This window comes from Oncorhynchus masou, chromosome 28 (assembly GCF_036934945.1).
Source record: "Oncorhynchus masou masou isolate Uvic2021 chromosome 28, UVic_Omas_1.1, whole genome shotgun sequence".
NCBI lineage: Eukaryota > Metazoa > Chordata > Actinopteri > Salmoniformes > Salmonidae > Oncorhynchus > Oncorhynchus masou.
The window spans coordinates 25,497,871-25,517,075 of record NC_088239.1 but is presented as its reverse complement, the minus strand read 5'-3'; positions in this window follow the sequence as shown (position 1 = coordinate 25,517,075).

The window sequence follows — 19,205 nt, the reverse complement described above, 5'->3', positions numbered from 1 at the left end:
ATGCATACAAGCCCTTCCTATGCCCTCCTTTCTGCAAATCTGACTGACGACTCCATTTTAATCCTCCCTTCCTATAGGCAGAAACTCAAACAGGATGTACCCATGACAAGGACTATTCAACGCTGGTCTGACCAATCGGAAACCATGCATCAAGATTGCTTTGATCACGCGGACTGGGACATGTTCCGGCTAGCTTCAGAGAATAATATCAATTTAAACGCTGAATCGGTGAGTGGGTTCATAAGGAAGTGCATAGGAGCTGTTGTGCCCACTCTGACTATTAAAACCTACCGTAACCAGAAATTGTGGATAGATGGCGCATTCGCGCAAAACTGAAAGCTTGAAACACCGCATTTCACCATGGTAAGATGACTGGCAATATAGCCGAATACAAACAGTGTAGTTATTCCCTCCGCAAGGCAATCAAACAAGCAGTGTAGGGAAAATGTGGAGTCACAATTCAATGGCATGACATGAGACGTATGTGGCAGGATCTACAGACGATCACGGACTACAAAAAGAAAACCAGCCACGTCACGGACACCGATGTCTGGCTTCTAGACAAACTAAACACCTTCGTTGCACACTTTGAAAATAATACAGACGTGGCCCGCTACAAAGGACCGTGGGCTCTCCTTCTCGGTGGCCGACTTGAGTAAGACATTTAAAAGTGTTAACCCTGGCAAGACTGCCGGCCCATCCCTGTCCGCATGCGCAGACCAGCTGGCTGGTGTTTTTACGGACATATTCAATCTCTCCCTATCAACATGGCCACCATTGTTTCTGTACTCAAGAAGGCAAAGGTAACTGAACTAAATGACTGTTATCATGAAGTGCTTTGAGAAACTAGTTGAGGATCATATCACCTCCACCTCATCTCTCACTCTAGCCCCACTTCAATTTGCATAGTGCAAACCAATAGGTCCACAGACAATGCAATCTCCATCACACTGCACACTGCCCTATCCTATCTGGATAAGAAGAATGCCTATGTAGGATGCTGTTCATTGACTACAGCCCAGCATTCAATCATAGTACCCTCCAAGATCATCATTTTTTTCACCTTTATTTAACCAGGTAGGCTAGTTGAGAACAAGTTCTCATTTGCAACTGCGACCTGGCCAAGATAAAGCATAGCAGTGTGAACAGACAACACAGAGTTACACATGTAGTAAACAATTAACAAGTCAATAACATAGTAGAAAAAAATAAAAAAAGAGTCTAGATACATTGTGTGCAAAAGGCATGAGGAGGTCGGCAAATAATTACAATTTTGCAGATTAACACTGGAGTGATAAATGATCAGATGGTCATGTACAGGTAGAGATATAGGTGTACAAAAGAGCAGAAAGGTAAATAAGTAAAAACAGTATGGGGATGAGGTAGGTAAAAATGGGTGGGCTATTTACCGATAGACTATGTACAGCTGCAGCGATCGGTTAGCTGCTCAGATAGTTGATGTTTGAAGTTGGTGAGGGAGATAAAAGTCTCCAACTTCAGCGATTTTTGCAATTCGTTCCAGTCACAGGCAGCAGAGAACTGGAACGAAAGGCGGCCAAATGATGTTGGCTTTAGGGATGATCAGTGAGATACACCTGCTGGAGCGCGTGCTACGGGTGGGTATTGCCATCGTGACCAGTGAACTGAGATAAGGTAGAGCTTTACCTAGCATGGACTTGTAGATGACCTGGAGCCAGTGGGTCTGGCGACGAATATGTAGCGAGGGCCAGCCGACTAGAGCATACAGGTCGCAGTGGTGGGTGGTATAAGGTGCTTTAGTAACAAAACGGATGGCACTGTGATAAACTGCATCCAGTTTGCTGAGTAGAGTATTGGAAGCCATTTTGTAGATGACATCACCGAAGTCGAGGATCGGTAGGATAGTCAGTTTTACTAGGGTAAGTTTGGCGGCGTGAGTGAAGGAGGCTTTGTTGCGGAATAGAAAGCTAGATTTGATTTTCGATTGGAGATGTTTGATATGGGTCTGGAAGGAGAGTTTACAGTCTCGCCAGACACCTAGGTACTTATAGATGTCCACATATTCAAGGTCGGAACCATCCAGGGTGGTGATGCTAGTCGGGTGTGCGGGTGCAGGCAGCGAACGGTTGAAAAGCATGCATTTGGTTTTACTAGCGTTTAAGAGCAGTTAAGCTTGAGGACCTGGGTCTCAACCCTGCCCTGTGGAATTGGGCTCTGGACTTCCTGATGGTCCACCTCCAGTTGGTGAAGGTAGGAACCACCATCTCCACTTTGCTGATCCTCAACACTGGGGCCCCACAAGGGTTGCTGCTCAGCCCCCTCCTGTACTCCCTGTTCACCCATGACTGCATGGCCATGCACACCTCCAACTCGATCATCAAGTTTGCAGACAACACTACAGTAATAGGCTTGATCACCAACAACAGCTAGACAGCCTATAGGGAGGAGGTGAGGGCACTCAGGGTGTGGTGTCAGGAAAACAACCTCTCACTCAACGTCAACAAAACAAAGAAGATGATCGTGGACTTCAGGAAACAACAGTGGGAGCATCCTCCTATCCACATCGACGGGACAGCAGTAGAGAAGGTGGAAAGTTTTAAGTTCCTCGGCGTACACATTATAGGCAAACTGAAATGCTCCACCCACACAGACAGTGTGGTGATGAGGCGCAACATCGCCTCTTCAACCTCAGGAGGATGAAGACATTTGTCTTGTCACCTAAAACCCTCACAAACTTTTACAGATGCACAATTGAGAGCATCCTTTCGGGCTGTATCACCTCCCAATAGTTCAACTGCACCATCCACAACCGCAGGGCTCTCCAGAGGGTGGTGCGGTCTGCACAACGCATCACCCAGGGCAAACTACCTGTTCTCTAGGACACCTACAGCACCCGATGTCACAGAAAGGACAAAAAGATCATCAAGGACAACGACCACCTGAGCCACTGCCTGTTCACCCCGCTGCAGGTGTATCAAAGCTGGGTCCGATAGAAGCTATTTTTCAGTCTATCTCAAGTTCATCAGACTTTTAAATAGCCATCACTAACAGAGAGGCTGCTGCCTACATAGAGACTTTAAATCATTTTCCACTCTAATTAATGGATCTCTACTCCCTTTATTAATGCCACTTTATTAATAATGATGTTTACACACCTTGCATTACTCATCCCATATGTATACAGTGGGGCAAAAAAGTATTTAGTCAGCCACCAATTGTGCAAGTTCTCCCACTTAAAAAGATGAGAGGCCTCTAATTTTCATCATAGGTACACTTCAACTTTGACAGACAAAATGAGGGAAAAAAATCCAGAAAATCCAGGGAAAAAAATCCAGGAAATTTCAATTCAGATTTGTCTAAGAAATTATGGATTAGGATATGCAGTACCAGTCAAAGGTTTGGACACACCTACTCATTCAAGGGTTTTTTCTTTATTTTTACTGTTCTCTACATTGTAGAACTATGGTGAAGACATCAATACTATGAAATGACACATATTGAATCATGTAGTAACGACAAAAGTGTTAAGCAAATCAAAATATATTTATATTTTAGATTATTTTAAGTAACAACAGTTTTGCACACTCAATTCTGAGAAACATACACGTAGGTACAGTGGTTCCTCCTATAAAAGTTGCTAGCTTACACCACAGGACTTAGAGGTACCCAGCGTCACCGCTTCTTTGCTCCAGACCACCGCAAGGGGGAGTTAGAGCACTCATTATGCCTTTGGGTCCCAAGGTTCTTAAATGACCAATCATACTGAGTGGTTCCAATGATGAATTTGACGCGAGCCACCTGTCCTGGCTGACAAAACATTACGGTGGAAGCTAATTTAAGTAATTATAACGTCATAACGAGTCAAGCAAAAAAATTACAATTGAGATGAATATGTTAGGTAATGTAGAGACAAATGATTGTGCATATTGTTTTGTCATAAAGTTCATTCACAAAAATGGCTAATTAGCAAGTTTTTTTTCAGTTATATCCAATACCAGGTGTATCAAACTCCATTCTTTGAATGATGCTGTGTCTGCATGTATGTATTACAATTATATACTTCAACAGTGTTTACCACTCTTGCTCCTGGGACATCAATGACTACACATTGTAACTATGCAATAGACTCGAAACATGATTTAAGTAAAGGCTGATTTGTAATTCACATATACAGAGTAAATAACATTACATCCTGCCAGCATGCCAACAAGTGAGCCGCTCGGGCAGAGAATGGCGTGTCGTGTCTTTACTATCATTAAATTGAAGCATTATAGTTTTTTATCAAGGATTCTCTGTAATTAGTATTAAATGTTCAACTAATTAATCATGTAACTGTAATTAACTAGGAAGTCGGGGCTACAAGGTTATAATTTCCTAATATAACCTTTCAGATATTTTCATATCTGATCCATAGTCTTCTGATTAACGAATTATTTACTTTACCCCATGTTAGTCTCATTCCAAACGTCGTAAATTGTTGGTTTTCTGCACGAACCCAGTATTCACTATGAGTCCTCCATACATCAATTGTCTTAACTCATTTATTTATTACTAACTAAGTAATTCACAGAAATGCATAAACAAACACAGTAAATATGGTTACAAGAAGTAATAAGGGAATGTGCCCTAGTGGGCTAAACAGGCGTGGCTGCTTGTTAGACAAAAGGGGAAGTGGGGGTTGACTAAGAAGTCACTACAGAGTTAATAATTATAACAATTGAAATGCTAATACTTTGCACATGAACGCTCACTCATTCGGGAACAATTACAATCAATATATACATTTACGCTCAGTGTGTCGTCTTGATCGCTGGTGAAAAGTTTGTTTCTGTTGGAGAGTTTTGTCCTCTCTCTCTTTCTCTCTCTCTGTCTTGGTTAGAGGGGACAGTTCAGAGTGACATTCATTCATTTGTTATAGAATGGATGTTTCGGCGGTTGTCATTCTTCGCGTTCAATGATACCGAATTCCTAGCTGCAGACTAGTAATTCATATCAAAGGGTTGTTCTTACTCTGTCGGTATCGATAGTCTAATCACATGGTATGTTTAAAAGATTCAGCAATGGTCTACAACCTTCGTCCTCTGCTAATGGAGAAAAACATGGTCTGGTGATAATTTCTCAAAGTTGGGTTTTATTCGGAATTGCAGAAATGGGCTATCCCAGAATGCCTGACCCTAACTGGGCTCAGGGGCCGTCCTCTGATTTAGTTAACTCCAATTCCCTTTTTGAGTTTTCCTTCATTAAACAGTCCAAAATCTCATTGTAAAATTGTGTAAACAGTATCATACTGTTTACACAATTTTTTATATCAAATATATATATAAATAAATATATATATATATATACATAAAACATTTCTTACCGAGCCTTTCCATAAGTCCACGAAAGTTTCTTCAACTGTCTTCTGACTGTGATTAGAGCGATGTTGATGTTGTGCCGTGATGCCAGCAGATTACAGATTGCCTTTGTCGATCGCTCTTCTTCTTCATGAATATAAGCAAGTTAGGTTTCTCCAGAAATAAATCATTCTAAATAACAAACTGGCTTTATTTACAAATTAGTGAGAATGTATCACCACATGTTCAAGGATTGCCTTATTCTCGCTCACTCTAGTTTATATGAAAACGAAATCTCCAAAATGTCGTTACTTTTTAAACAAAGCGATTATTATAATTAATTAATTTACAATGATATAAAAGCCCCTTAGGATCTGTGAGAATATCTGAGAATATCTAACGGAAAATACCCTTAGATATTAATTTAGAGTCCTCCAATCCTCTAAATGTAATTATTGGCGGAGAGTCACATCATTAAATTTTTCTCCACCGATATACTGTAGGCCTACAATAGTCTCACTAGTGTTGAGTAATGTGCTGTTAAAAATGTTGTAAGTCTTATTTATTTAAAGAGCATATTGAAGTTAGAAGCAAAAGCCTACAACTATTTTAGCACCGTTCTATTTTAGCGCTGCTCTGAGGCAAGCATTATGACTGGTCTTGATAAATAAATTCCATTTTTATTTTACCTTAATCTCGTTTTAGGTATTGGTTAGACGATAATTAGAAATTTACAGTGCAGAAATGTTATGCTCTTAGTGTAACCTTAATTTTATTTGGCAAGTCAGTTAAAACCTCTTGGAACTCCCCACCTACTTTGTGCAATTTCCGCCTGAAGACATACCCAAATCTAACAGCCTGTAGCTCAGGCACAGAACCAAGGATATGCATATTATTGGTAGCATTTGAAAGAAAACACTCTGACGTTTGTGGAAATGTGAATTGAATGTAGGAGAATATAACACAATAGATCTGGTTTAGATAAAACAATGAAAAAATCCATAAGTTTTTTATTTTTATATCATCATCTTTAAAGTGAACAAGATAAAACAAACATTCAGATAGGATGATGGGGACAATTTCAGTGAAATATATAAGAGGGCAACAGTACTTGTGCAAAGTTTCAGAATGATAACTTCCAAAATGAGTGTGCTACATGACATTTATCATGAAGTCACCCAGGTGTCCCACACAAGTAGCCCAAATGTACCCAAGTAGCCAAATTGGTGAAGGTATACATTTTGAAACAAATAACTATATACAAAATGGTATTCTAGCACACCCCTCCCCCCAAAAAATGAGAAAGAAATGGGGAAAAAATAATGATTGATTAAAAAATATATGAAAAAAAAAAATATATATATATATATATATATATACACATATATATATATATATACACATACATTTACAAAATAACATGGGTGTCACGCCTTGGTCATTGTATTTTGTGTTTTCGTTATATATTTGGTTAGACCAGGGTGTGACATGGGTTTATTGTATTGTATTTTCGTATTGGGGTTTGTAGTGTTTGGGATTGTAGTTGATTAGGGGTGTGTGTGTGTGTTAATTAGGTTGGCTGCCTGAGGCGGTTCTCAATCAGAGTCAGGTGCTTCTCGTTGTCGCTGATTGGGAACCGTATTTAGGTAGCCTGTTTTTCGCCTTGTATTTCGTGGGTGATTGTTCCTGTCTCTGTGTAGGTTGCACCAGTCAGGCTGTATTAGGTTTCGTCCTGTTTGTTGTTTTGTATTTATGTAGTTATTCGTGTTTAGTTCGTTCGTTTGTCTTCATTAATAAACATGAGTAACTTACACGCTGCATTTCGGTCCGACTCTCCTTCAACAAAAAAAGAACGCCGTTACAATGGGTAACTATTTACACACTCTCAATATTTGGAAGACCCTCAGTCCTCTATCAAATCAATTTATATAGCCCCAGCCTAAAACCCCAAACAGCAAGCAATGCAGGTGTAGGAGCACGGTGGCTAGGAAAAACTCCCTAGAAGGGCAAAAACCTAGGAAGAAACCTAGAGAGGAACCAGGCTATGAGGGGTGGCCAGTCCTCTTCTGGCTGTGCCAGGTGGAGATCACAGTGGTTGTAGAGGGTGCAACAGGACAGCACCTCAAGAGTAAAAATGAACAGGTTAGGGTTCCATAGCCGCAGGCAGAATAGTTGAAACTGGAACAGCGGCAAGGCCAGGTGGACTGGGGACAGCAAGGAGTCATCATGCCAGGTAGTCCTGACGCATGGTCCTAGGGCTCAGGTCCTCAGAGAGAGAGAAAGAGAGAGCATACTTAAATTCACACAGGACACCGGATAAGACTCCCATTCGGAGTCAGTGTCACTGTGAAAGACAATGTTCAGTTAGAATAGTTTCACATATGAGCCCTGTATCAACAGGTATAATAAACAGATATATATATAGAGAGAGAACAGGGAACATAAGGTTGAATACATTATTATGACCTGCTTGATCTACTGTCTATTTTATATTATGACATTTCTGCTGGATCTACTGTCTCTATTATATTATGACATTTCAGCTGGATCTATTGTCTCTATTATATTATGACAGACCAGCTAGATCTACTGTCTTTATTATATTACAACAGACTAGCTGTATCTACAGTCTCCATTTCACTTTGGCCATTGTTGTGTGGGCTTGCCCTCGCCTCAAATAGGCTATTTCATGTGCGTTGGGGTGCGGCGGCAGACACACGCATCTCACATTTCATGACATTACATGTTTATATATTGCTTCTAAAATGTACAAAAAAATCACAAATAATATTTTATATTATTAATTTCGAACAAGGGCATTAGCATGTTAAGAACTTACCAGTCCAAAACGATGTCCTCTCCCGTTCAAAAAATATTCCTCCACAATCGCTAAATGAATCCTCCTACAACAATCTCTGTCTCACCTTCCCAATCAATTTATTCTAAAATTGTGTGTACATCTGTATATCTAGACTTACATTTAGTTTTCCCTGACTTAGTCGCCATAATGATTGATATATAAACAGCTTAATCTGCACGTTCACCAAACAATACAATGCATAATATGTTTTTCTCCTTCCGGTATGAAATTTCAATAGCGAATGACTCACTTTACGCTGGAGCTTACTACATGGGTTGGTCTTGCAACACATAAACATGGCCTATTGCCGTTTAGCTCAGCTCATTGGCTATCTACCCAGCTAGATTTCAAGATGATCAGTGGTCATTGGGTTAAAAGACAGTCAATCAACGAAACAGCGGGCAAAACATTGGTGCACAATGATGTCATGACTTGTTGTCTTCAAATCGGTTTCTTTCAGTCAATACGTCCCGCGAAATGGCCCATCTTTTTGATTGTGTTACAAACAAACCAGTTGATTGCAGTGAAACCAAACATGACTGGAAAAGTCATGTTCTGTGTGGGTTATTTACCTGGAATGTGTCGTCGAAAATGGAATGAGACGGAATTCACGACACAAGCGGTTCACAAAATGTTTCGTGTGAGGCTATAAAAACGGATTTTATCAAACATAAGATCATTCTTTGTGTAACAATGAGCATTGGAATTGCAAACAGATGAAGATCGTCAAAGGTAAACAATTTATTTTAATGCAGTTTGTGAATATGTTACGCCTGTGCATGTTAAATTATTTAATTTTTTATGGGGCTCTATGCTCAGATAATCGCATCGTATTCTTTCGCAGTAAATCCTTTTAAATCTGACAACGCAATTGGATTAGCAAGATTCTAGGCTTTCGATACATGTGAGACACTTGTATTATCATGAATGTTTAATATGACTATTTATGTAGCGATCACCTTATGTTGTGGAATTTCAGCCCGCTAGCGGGTTCCGTGCGCAGAGCGGTTATTAAGGACAAATTCTTATTTACAAGGACAGCCTACTCTTTCCTCCCAATGTACAGCGCCATATTTTCCATTCCATCCTAATGGAAATCCTGAGGGTTTCATTGTTTGTTTCTCTGAATGGAAACATAGTAATATTAATCCAATTAAGCCAAATTTCTTTAAATCAATCCCATATACTATGTTATTACAAAAAAGGTTTTAAATTCACTGTTTATGCCAATACCAAAGACGATCAAATGCTTCTCAAAGATGCCCTCTGGTGGTCAAACTAGCAATAACAGAAGAAATGGCTAACAAATAGATAACGTGCCACAGAATGCTGCAGCAGCGCGCAAGGAGGAACTACTGTATACTTGAAATAGTTTGATTTGCTTACCCATTTTCTCCTGAGAAAAACATATGAGTATCATAATTGTTGTCCTGCTGATGAGAACTTAACATAATATACAGTTCCTTCAGAAAGTGTTCATGTCCCTTGACTTATTCCACATTTTGTTGGGTTGCAGCCTGAATTCAAAACGGATTAACTATATGTTGTTCTCCCCCATTTACATATAATACACCATAATGACAAAGTGAAAACATATTTTTAGAATTTGTCTCAAATTTATTGAAAATTAAATGCAGAAATATCTCCTTTACAAAAGCATTCACACCCCTTTTATATGACACTACAAATTGAGCTCAGGTGCATCCAATAATCTGTGAGACATCACTTCAACTTGATTGGAGTCCATCGGTGGCCAATTCAATTGTTTGGACTTTGTAAGGTCCCACAGTTGACAGTGCAGAAACCATGACGTGAAATCCATAGAACTAGCTGTTGATTGCCAAGATATCTAGGGGGAAGGGAATGAAACAATTTCTAGATTGAAAAAATATGGAACTACACAGACTCTGCCTAGAGCTGGCCATCTGACCAAACTGAGCAAGAAGGACCTTTGTCAAGGAGGTGATCAAGAACCAAATGACCACTCTGACAGAACAGAGTTCCTTGGCTGAGATGAGAGATCCTGCCAGAAGGACAACAGTCTCTACAGCACTTGACCAATCTGGGCTTTATGGGAGAGTGGTCAACTGGAAGCCACTCCTGACAAAAAGGCATGTGAAAGACTGAGATTGTGAGGAAAAAGATTCTGTGGTCTGATGAGGAAATAATTTAACTATTTTGCCTGAATGCAAAGCTCTATGTCTGGAGAAAACCAGGCACAACTCATCACTCATCTAACACCATCCACCCCGTGAAGCATGGTGATGGCAGCATCTTGCTATGGGGATGCTTTTTGGTGGGAGGGACTGGAATAGAGGGAACAATGAATGGAGCCAAATACAGGTAAATCCTTGATGAGAACCTGCTTCAGAGTGCAAATGACCTTAGACTGGGTCAAAGACGTACATTCCAACAGGACAATGACCCCAAACATACAGCCAAAGGAACGCTGGAATGGCTTCAGAACAAGAAGGTGAAAGTCCTTCAGTGGCCCAGCCAAAGCCTAGATTTGAATCCCATTGAAAATCGGTGGAAATACTTGAAGATTACTGTTCACTGCCGCTTCCCACCTAATCTAAGATTTTGAGAAAATCTTCAAGGATGAATGAGAGAAAATCCCCAAATTCCGAAGTACAAAGCTGTTAGACATACACAAGACAACTGAAAGCTGTAATAGCCGCCAAAGCTGCTTTTACAAAGTGCTGACTCAGGGGTGTGAATACGTATGTAAGCGAGATATTTCTTAATTTCCTTTTCAAAAATTTGCAAAAATCTTTTAAAATGTTTTCACTTCGTCATTATGGTGTACTGTGTGTAGACGGAGGATCATTTTCTTCTAGCAATCTCATTATTCAATATTAATTGTTGAGATTAGGAGATTTTAAGGTTGTCTAGTGGTCACTGTATGAATTGGAGTATGATTATATTTTCCGAACTCATCTGTCTTTCATTGTTCCACATGATTGAATGTCCATCACATGCTTGTTCCCTGTTTTAGAACTTCTATCATCATCAGTTTTCACCCATTCCTTTGTGGGGCCTTCTCTGGCCCAGTCCTGCAGTTAGCATGACATTTTTCTTATAATATCATCCATAGTGGTACTTTATACATACACTTTCATGCCTATATTTTAAGCTTGATTAAGTAGTCTGTTTCCAACAAAACTTTCCATCCATGCATCTTCATTTACTTAAAACTCTGAATCGCCATCCGAGGCAATTACTCATTTACAGAGTATAGGATGAGCAGTCCATAATCAAACATCTCAGAAGTAGCAAACGTTCTATGTGATTGATAGCAAGTTGTCACTGATCGCTAAATAATAAAGGCATAGTAGAAAAGACATCACAGCCATGGAGGTTGAATGAATAACATATCCAATCGCTAACATTGTCTATTGATAAACAACAATACATCACAATTTACAATAAAAATACATTTCTGTGATGCTTGTCAAAGTCACTCTTGAAGAAGGAATGAAACTTTCTGAGTGAAAGGAAATGCAGGCTGTTGTCACAAGCCATTCTTCCAAACAATGGAACATCTGTCACGGTCTTCCTTCATCTGAAGAGGAGAGGCGAGAAGGATCGGAGGACCAAAATACGGCGTGGTATGTGTTCATCATGAATTTTAATAAAGAAAACACTGAACACTGAAACACTATACAAAAACAATAAACAAAATAACAACCGTGAAGCTAATGAGAACTGTGCTGAAACAAGCCATCAACATAGACAATCACCCACAAACAAACAGTGCAACCCAGGCGACCTAAGTATGATTCTCAATCAGAGACAACTAATGACACCTGCCTCTGATTGAGAACCATACTAGGCAGAAACATACAAATCCCCAAATCATAGAAAATCAAACAGACTGCCCACCCCAACTCACGCCCTGACCATACTAAATAATGAATACAAAACAAAGGAAATAAAGGTCAGAACGTGACAACATCACCAGATATATAGTCGCTCAGATAAAACTTATAGCCAGGTAAAACAATCCGGTAACACTTAGATATTGTTATGTAATTAGTTGGTAATAGGGTTTAGCGGTCTCAGTTACTACACAATTGGAACAAGCCTTACGGAAAAAGCACATGCATTTCAAACACTTGTGTGATTTCATGTGAAGTTAACATGATAACGTGACAACGTGCAGCAACTTATGAAAACACGATCTCATGTGGAGATGGGGAGGCAAAATGTCAACATATGATACTGTATTACATCTAAACTAAGGTGTTAATGTAAAAGGACAGTATGATGTTGTATGCTTGAACTCACACTCTCTTGTTTGCTAGCAACCTGAAGTTCCCGCTGAGCCACTAGGTCTGTACATAATGGAGATCGGCAGCGGGAACTTCAGGTTGCTAGCAAACTAGAGGGTGTGAGTTAAAGCATACATAACTTCTGCACTTTGCCTAAAAAAACTATCTGTGCTCTAGGACTCTTTACATCGTAAGGTACAGTGCATTCGGAAAGTGTTCATATGCCTGGACTTTTTCCTCATTTTGTTGCATTACAGCCTTATTCTAAAATTGATTTTTTTTTAAATCCTCATCGATCTACAGAAAATACCCCACAATGGCAAAGTGAAAACAGTTTTTTTTTATGTTTGCTAATTTATTAAAAATAAAAACAGAAATACCTTATTTACATAAAATTTCAGACCCTTTTCTATGTGACTTGAAATTGAGCTCATGTGCATCCTGTTTCCATTTACCATCCTTGAGATGTTTCTACAACCTGAGTGGAGTCCACCTGTGGTAAATTCAATTGATTGGACATGATTTGGAAAGGCACACACCTGTCTATATAAGGTCCCACAGTTGACATTGCATATCAGAGGAAACACCAAGCCCTGGAATTGTCCATAGAGCTCCGAGACAGGATTGTGTTAAGGCACAACTCTGGGGAAAGGTACCAAAACAATTCTGCAGCATTGAATGTCCTCTGAAAACACAGTGTCCCCCATCATTCTTAAATGGAAGGAGTTTGGAACCACCAAGACTCTTCCTAGTATAACCGATGTGAAATGGCTAGCTAGTTAGCGGGGTGCACGCTAATAACGTTTCAATAGGTGACTTCACTCACTCTGAGACCTTGAAGTAGTTGTTCCCCTTGCTCTGCAAGGGCCATGGCTTTTGTAGAGCGATGGGTAACGATGCTTTGAGGGTGGCTGATGTCGATGTGTGCAGACGGTCCCTGGTTTGGGGCGAGGAGAGGGACGGAAGGTAAACTGTTACACTAGAACTGGCCAAACTGAGCAATCGGGGGAGAAGGGCTTTGGAGATGGGAGAACCTTCCAGAAGGACAACAATCTCTGCAGCACTCCACCAATCAGGCCTTTATGGTAGAGTGGCTAGACATAAACCACTCCTCAGTAAAAGGCATATGACAGCCTGCTTGGGGACCTTTAATGCTGCAAACAATTTTTTGGTACCCTTCTCCAGATCTGTGCCTCAACACAATCCTTTCTCAGAGCTCTACGGACATTTCCTTCAACATCATGGTTTGGTTTGACATTTGTCAGCACTGTGAGATCTTATATAGACAGGTGTGTGCCTTTCCAAATTATGTCCAATCAATTTAATTTACCACAGATGTACTCCAATCAAGTTGTAGAAACATCTCAAGGATGATCAATGGAAACAGGCTGCACCTAAGCTCAATTTAGAGTCTCATAGCAAAGGGTGTGATACTTACAGTGGGGCAAAAAAGTATTTAGTCAGCCACCAATTGTGCAAGTTCTCCCACTTAAAAATCACATTGTAGGATTTTTAATGAATTTATTTGCACATTATGGTGTAAAATAAGTATTTGGTCACCTACAAACAAGCGAGATTTCTGGCTCTCACAGACCTGTAACTTCTTCTTTAAGAGGCTCCTCTGTCCTCCACTCGTTACCTGTATTAATGGCACCTGTTTGAACTTGTTATCAGTATAAAAGACACCTGTCCACAACCTCAAACAGTCACACTCCAAACTCCACTATGGCCAAGACCAAAGAGCTGTCAAAGGACACCAAAAACAAAATTGTAGACCTGCACCAGGCTGGGAAGACTGAATCTGCAATAGGTAAGCAGCTTGGTTTGAAGAAATCAACTGTGGGAGCAATTATTAGGAAATGGAAGACATACAAGACCACTGATAAACTCCCTCGATCTGGGGCTCCACGCAAGATCTCACCCCATGGGGTCAAAATGATCACAAGAACGGTGAGTAAAAATCCCAGAATCACACGGGGGGACCTAGTGAATGACCTGCAGAGAGCTGGGACCAAAGTAACACACTACGCTGCCAAGGACTCAAATCCTGCAGTGCCTGACGTGTCCCCCTGCTTAAGCCAGTACATGTCCAGACCAGTCTGAAGTTTGCTAGAGAGCATTTGGATGATCCAGAAGAAGATTGGGAGAATGTCATATGGCCAGATGAAACCAAAATATACCTTTTTGGTAAAAACTCAACTCGTCATGTTTGGAGGACAAAGAATGCTGAGTTGCATCCAAAGAACACCATACCTACTGTGAAGCATGGGGGTGGAAACATCATGCTTTGGGGCTGTTTTTCTGCAAAGGGACCAGGAAGACTGATCCATGTAAAGGAAAGAATGAATGGGGCCATGTATCGTGAGATTTTGAGTGAAAACCTCCTTCCATCAGCAAGGGCATTGAAGATGAAACGTGGCTGGGTCCTTCAGCATGACAATGATCCCAAACTCACCTCCCGGGCAACAAAGGAGTGGCTTCGTAAGAAGCATTTCAAGGTCCTGGAGTGGATCTCAACCCCATAGAAAATCTTTGGAGGGAGTTGAAAGTCCGTGTTGCCCAGCAACAGCCCCAAAACTTCACTGCTCTAGAGGAGATCTGCAAGGAGGAATGGGCCAAAATACCAGCAACAGTGTGTGAAAACCTTGTGAAGACTTACAGAAAATGTTTGACCTCTGTAATTGCTAACAAAGGGTATATAACAAAGTATTGAGATAAACTTTTGTTATTGACCAAATACTTATTTTCCACCATAATTTGCAAATAAATTCATTAAAAATCCTACAATGGGATTTTCTGGATTTTGTTTCTTCCCATTTTGTCTGTCATAGTTGAAGTGTACCTATTATGAAAATTACAGACCTCTCTCATCTTTTTAAGTGGAATAACTTGCACAATTGGTTACTGACTAAATACTTTTTTGCCCTACTGTATGTAAATAAGGTATTTTTGTTTTTTAATTTTAATACATTTGACACATTTAATTATTTTTTTTTTTTCGCTTTGTCATTATGGAGTATTGTGTGTAGATTCATGAGGTTCTTTTAATTATTTAATCCATTTTAGAATAAGGCTGTAACGTAACAAAATGTGGAAAAAGTCAAGGGGTCTAAATACTTTCCAAATGCGCTGTATACTTCCATTCATCTTTTAAACTGGTACCGGGGGAACTTCAGAAAAAGTCTTGTGAGTCCTATGGGCGTCCTAAAGCCTAAAGAGTCTCACCTTTGCACCGAGGGGTCAGTGTCTAACCCAAACGGTTCGCACGCTACAGACAGAAGTTGGAAAGATTGGCTGTACCAACTTCAGACGAGTCTCCTGACACCTGTGGAGGTCATGGAGCAAAATGGAGAACACCATCGTGTTTGTGGGAGTCTTGTCTTTCCATGGAGGGGTCATAATAGTTTGCCAAGCCGTTCTGACCCTACAGATAATTTTGTGAAAAGACCAATTGTCGGGATGTCTCACGGTCTGACAAACACAGCCCGAGCTCTGTCACCTTTCACCGCAGGTGCAGACGATTAAGACGCATCTAATGCAAAAAATCAGATATCTCTAATGCTAATTCGATTTCCACGGGCGCAGAAATCGACTATAGGGGGTTAACAACTGTATGAATTCCTAAATTAAATTAGCTTTTGTATCATAGTTCACTCTAGTAGAGAGAGAGGGAGGTCGGAGCCTTTGGCTCAACTGTTAGGCCAGTGTGATTACTGAGAGTGTACATGCAATTAACTGAAAGGGACACTAGAGGGGCTTGGACACTAGAGGAAGGGAGGGTTGGGGGATCAGAGGTCATTAATGTGACACCTCTGTGAAGACCAGGAGTGGCCAGGACCCGACCAGCTGATGATGATGGCCACTGGGCCCGTTTGAATTAATACGCTAATTAACGGCCCGGGTGGAGCACATCTGGGAGGTTCTCTCTGTTTCTGATGAATCTGTACAGCAAGACTTACGGTCTGCTCTTTTACTGTCAGTTATGAACCCTCCGGATAATATTACCTTCATGAAAAGGACAAAAAATATGCACTGTACTTTTCTAAACTGTTTGTACAGTATTTCCATATGCTTCTGTTACATTGTTTGTGCTCATCAAACAAATCGTTCACAGTGTAGGAGTACTTCTGCATTTAAATTGAAGATTCTGGGCATGTGTTCCTTCACTTTTATTGCAGTCCTTCTGGCTCCAGGGACATGTTCATGGAATCAATTGGCAGCTTGCATCTGGAGGCAGGAGAGAGTGACTTGTTTCACTTGATGTCAGTGGTCAGATTTAGAGGAGAGGGGAGAATTAAAGGTTGATATTGTTTCAATTGGCAGGAGCAGAATATTATTATTTTTTCACCCACTGGAGTTGGATATTGTAGGTGGAGTGGAGTGCATGTATAGGGATAATTGGAGGTCAACAGGGGCTATGGTCAAACAAGACTTTAATGTAAACATTTCTCAATGGTGAGAAACAAATAACACTTTGCATGTGTCCATCCTCAGTCTTTGGCTGAAAGGAGATCATAAAATCTTTGGAAGATCTCTAATAGCTGTAGCCTACTACTCTGTCATTTCCTTGTGTAACGAGAGAAAAAAAAAGCTAAACCGAGCACTGGTGCTTCACTATTCTAGACGCCTGCAGCCCTGCGATCTATCAGCCCAGCTTAGGCTGTTTCCAGTGTTCAGCACCGTGTCAGAGGCAGAAGTGGAAACATGGGGACAAATAACCATGCTGTACACATGGGGACAAATAACTCTGTTGTACATAGACTTTCATTACCAAACAGAGGTACGCTGCACAGAGCCAGGAAAAGAACAGACAAGGGAAATATCACAGAGCTGAAAAGTTGAAAACAGAAAACCACATCCATAGACAACTAAGCCAAAGAAGAAGCAATGGATACCTGATGCATGTTAAACCGCTTTGACAACCCAGAGATTCTCAATATTGTCTACTCTGTAGTTTATCATACTATGGGAAACAAAATGGCAAATTCAATAACAACAACCCCTGCAGGATGAAAAATAAGCCTTGATTTTAGACCGAGCTGGGATGTCAGACAGAAGGATTAGCCGCCTGTCTGCACACTCAGGCTGTCTGCCTGGGCCATCAAAGTTCACACTTTGATATAAGGACATGATGAAAGGCTTTGCAAGTATAAAAAAAAAATCAAAGATAAAGTTGATTATGCATAGCTATTTTGCTGTAAAAACGAGTTAAATTCATAATATGGATATCTCGGCTTGAAAGTACACTACCGGTCAAAAGTTTTAGAACACCTACTCATTCAAAGGGTTTTCTTTATTTTTACTATTTTCTACGTGGTAGAATAATAGTGAAGCCATCAGAACTATGGAATCATATAGTAACCAAAAAAGTGTTAAACAAATTGCCTTGATGATAGCTTAGCACACTCTTGGCATTCTCTCAACCAGCTTCACCTGGAATGCTATTCCAATAGTCTGGAAATAGTTCCACATATGCTGAGAACTTGTTGGCGGCTTTTCCTTCACTCTGTAGTCCGACTCATCCCAAACCATCTCAATTTGGTTGATGTCGGGTGATTGTGGTGGCCAGGCCATCTGATGCAGCACTCCATCACCCTCCTTCTTGGTAAAATAGCCCTTACATAGCCTGGAGGTGTGGTGGGTCATTGTCCTGTTGAAAACAAATGATAGTGGGACTAAGCCCAAACCAGATGGGATATTTCCCTTGTAATGCTGTGGCAGCCGTGCTGGTTAAGTGTCCTTTGAATTCTAATTGAATCACAGACTGCATAACCAGCAAAGCACCCCCACACCATAACACCTCCTCCATCCTTTACGGTGGGAAATACACATGCGGAGATCATTCGTTCACCCACACCTCGTCTCACAAAGACACGGCAGTTGGATTCCAAAAATCTCCAATTTGGACCGCAGACCAAAGGACACATTTCCACTGGTATAATGTCCATTGCTTGTGGCCCAAGCAAGTCTCTTATTATTATTGGTGTCCTATAGAAGTGGTTTCTTTGCAGCAATTTGACCATGAAGGCCTGATTCACATAGTATCCTTTGAACAGTTGATGTTGAGATGTGTCTTTTACTTGAACTCTGTGAAGCATTTATTTGGGTTGCAATTTCTGAGGCTGGTAACTCAAATGAACGTATCCTCTGCAGCAGAGGTAACTCTGGGTCTTCCATTCCTGTGGCGGTCCTCATGAGAGCCAGTTTCATCATAGCGCTTGATGGTTTTTGCGACTGCACTTGAAGAAACTTTCAAAGTTCTTGACATTTTCTGTATTGACTAACCTTCATGTCTTAAAGTAATGATGGACTGTCATTTCTCTTTGATTTTTTGAGCTGTTCTTGCCATTATATGGACTTGGTCTTTTACCGAATAGAGCTATCTCCTGTATACCACCCCTACCTTGTCACAACACAACTGATTGGCTCAAACGCATTAAGAAGGAAATATTCCTTCCACCAATAATTCCACCAATCAATTAGAAGGCACAGCTATTACTTGAAATGCATTCCAGGTGACTACCTCATGAAGCTGGTTGAGAGAATGTCAAGAGTGTGCAAAGCTGTCATCAAGGCAAAGGGTGGCTACTTTGAAGAATCTCAAGTATAAAATATATCTTGATTTGATTTGTTTAACACTTTTTTGGTTACTACATGATTCTATATGTGTTATTTCATTGTTTTGTTGTTTTCACTATTGTTCTAAAATGTAGAAAAAAGTAAAAAATAAAGAAAAACCCTTGAATGAGTAGGTGT